The sequence below is a fragment of the Mandrillus leucophaeus genome, unplaced genomic scaffold (assembly GCF_000951045.1).
Source record: "Mandrillus leucophaeus isolate KB7577 unplaced genomic scaffold, Mleu.le_1.0 Scaffold1005, whole genome shotgun sequence".
In the NCBI taxonomy this organism is placed as follows: domain Eukaryota; kingdom Metazoa; phylum Chordata; class Mammalia; order Primates; family Cercopithecidae; genus Mandrillus; species Mandrillus leucophaeus.
Window position 1 is genome coordinate 696,296 of NW_012098155.1, and position 3,352 is coordinate 699,647.

A 3,352-nucleotide genomic window follows, 5' to 3' on the forward strand; every position below is an offset into this window, starting at 1 on the left:
GCTTTTGGTGTTTTAGTCATGAAGTCTTTGCCCATGCCTATGTCCTGAATGGTATTGCCTAGGTTTTCTTCTAGGGTTTTTATGGTTTTAGGTCTTATATTTAAATCTTTAATCCATCTTGAGTTAATTTTTGTATAAAGTGTAAGGAAGAGATCCATTTTGTTTTCTGCATATAGCTAGCCAATTTTCCCAACATTATTAAATAGGGAAACCTTTCCCCATTGCTGGTTTTGTCCAGTTTGTCAAAGATCAGATAGTTGTAGATGTGTAGGGTTATTTCTGAGGCCTCTGTTCTGTTCCATTGGTCTGTATATCTGTTTTGGTACCAGTATCACGCTGTTTTGGTTACTGTAGCCTTGTAGTATACTTTGAAGTCAGGTAGCGTGATGCCTCTAGCTTTGTTCTTTTTGCTTAGGATTGTCTTGTATATACAGGCTCTTTTTGGTTCCATATGAAATTTAAAGTAGTTTTTTCTAATTCTGTGAAAAAAAAGTCAATGGTAACTTAATGGGAATAGCATTGAATCTATAAATTACTTTGAGCAGTATGGCCATTTTCATGACAGTGATTCTTCCTATCCATGAGCATGGAATGTTTTTCCATTTGTTTGTGTCCTCTCTTATTTCCTTGAGCTGTGGTTAGTAGTTCTCCTTGAAGAGGTCCTTCACATCCCTTGTAAGTTGTATTCCTAGGTATTTTACTCTCTTTGTAGCAATTGTGAATGGGAATTTGCTCATGATTTGGCTCTCTGTTTGTCTATTATTGGTATATACGAATGCTTGTGATTTTTGCACATCAATTTTGTATCCTGAGACTTTGCTGAAATTGCTTATCAGCTTAAGGAGTTTTGGGGCTGAGACGATGGGGTATTCTAAATGTCATCTGCAAACAGATACAATTTGACTTCCTCTCTTCCTATTTGAATACATTTTATTTATTTCTCTCGCCTGATTACGCTGGGCAGAACTTCCAATATTATATCAAATAGGAGTGGTGAGCGAGGGCATCCTTGTCTTGTGCTGGTTTTCAAAGGGAATGCTTCCAGCTTTTGCCCATTCAGTATGATATTGGCTGTAGGTTTGTCATAAATATCTCTTATTATTTTGAGGTATGTTCCATCAATACCTAGTTTATTCAGTGTTTTTAACATGAAGGGGTGTTGAATTTTATCAAAGGCCTTTTCTGCGTATAATGAGATAATCATATGGTTTTTGTTATTGGTTCTGTTAATGTGATGGATTACGTTTATTGATTTGCATGTGTTCAACCAACCTTGCATCCAGGGATGAAGCCGACTTCATCATGGTGGATAAGCTTTTTAATGTGCTGCTGGATTTGGTTTGCCAGTATTTTTTTGAGGATTTTCACATCGATGTTCATCAGGGATATTGGCCTGAGATTTTCTTTTTTTGTGGTGTCTTTGCCAGGTTTTGGTATCAGGATGATGCTGGCCTCATAAAATGAGTTAGGGAGGAATCCCTCTTTTTCAATTGTTTGAAGTAGTTTCAGAAGGAATGGTACCAGCTCCTCTTTGTACCTCTGTAGAATTCGGCTGTTAATCTGTCTGGTCCTGGGCTATTTTTTTGGTTGGTAAGCTATTAATTACTCCCTCAATTTCAGAACTTGCTATTGGTCTATTCAGGGATTCAACTTCTTCCTGGTTTAGTCTTGGGAAGATGTACATGTCCAGGAATTTATCCATTTCTTCTAGATTTTCTAGTTTATTTGCGTAGAGGTGTTTATAGTATTCTCTGATGGTAGTTTATATTTCTGTGGGATGAATGGTGATCTCCCCTTTATCATTTTTTATTGTGTCTCTTTGATTCTTCTGTCTTTTCTTCTTTATTAGTCTGGCTAGTGGTCTATTTTGTTAATCTTTTCAATAACCCAGCTCATGGATTCATAGATGTTTTGAAGGGTTTTTCCTGTCTCTGTATCCTTCAGTTCTGCTCTGATCTTTGTTATTTCTTGCCTTCTGCTAGCTTTTGAATGTGTTTGCTCTTGCTTCTCTAGTTCTTTTAATTGTGATGTCAGGGTGTCAATTTTAGATCTTTCTCGCTTTCTCCTGTGGGCGTTCAGTGCCATAAATTTCCCTCTAAACACTGCTATAGCTGTGTCCCAGAGATTCTGGTACGTTGTGTCTTTGTTCTCATTGGTTTCAAATAACTTATTTATTTCTGCCTTAATTTCATTATTTACCCAGTAGTCATTCAGGAGCAGGTTGTTCAGTTTCCATGTAGTTGTGTGGTTTTGAGTGAGTTTCTTAATCTTGAGTTCTAATTTGATGGCACTGTGGTCTGAGAGACTGTTTGTTATGATTTCCATTCTTTTGCATTTGCTGACAAGTGTTTTACTTCCAATTATGTGATCAATTTTAGATTAAGTGCTATGTGTTGCTGAGAAGAATGTATTTTCTGTTGATTTGAAGTGGAGAGTTCTGTAGATGTCTATTAGGTCTGCTTGGTCCTGAGCTGAGTTCAAGTCCTGAATATTCTTGTTAATTTTCTGTCCCATTGATCTGTCTAAATTGACAGTGGGATGTTAAAATCTTCCACTATTATTGTGTGGGAGTCTAAGTCTCTTTGTAGATCTCTAAGAACTTGCTTTATGAATCTGGGTGCTCCTATATTGGGTGCATATGTATTTAGGATAGTTAACTCTTCTTGTTGCATTGATTCCTTTGCCATTATGTAATGCCCTTCTCTATCTCTTTTGATCTTTGTTGGTTTAAAGTCTGTTTTATCAGAGACTAGGATTGCAATCCCTGCTTTTTTGCTTTCCATTTGCTTGGTAAATCTTCCTCCAGCCCTTTATCTTGACCTTGTGTGTGTCTTTGCACATGAGATGGGTCTCTTGAATACAGCACACTGATGAATCTTGACTATCCAGTTTGCCAGTCTGTGTCTTTTAATTGGGGCATTTAGCCCATTTACATTTAAGGTTAATATAGTTATGTGTGAATTTGATCCTGTCATTACGATGCTAGCTGGTTATTTTGCCCATTAGTTGATGCAGTTTTTTCATAGTGTTGATGATCTTTACATTTTGGTATGTTTTTGCAGTGGCTGGTACCAGTTTTTCCTTTCCATATTTAGTGCTTCCTTCAGGAGCTCTTATAAGGTAGGCCTGATGGTGACAGAATCCCTCAGCATTTGCTTGTCTGTAAAGGATTTTATTTCTCCTTAAGTTATGAAGATTAGTTAGGCTGGATATGAAATTCTTGGTTGAAAATTCTTTTCTTTAAGAAGGTTGAATATTGGCCCCTACTCTCTTCTAGTTTGTAGGGTTTCTGCAGAGAGATCCACTGTTAGTCTGATGGGCTTCCCTTTGTGGGTAACCCGACCTTTCTCTC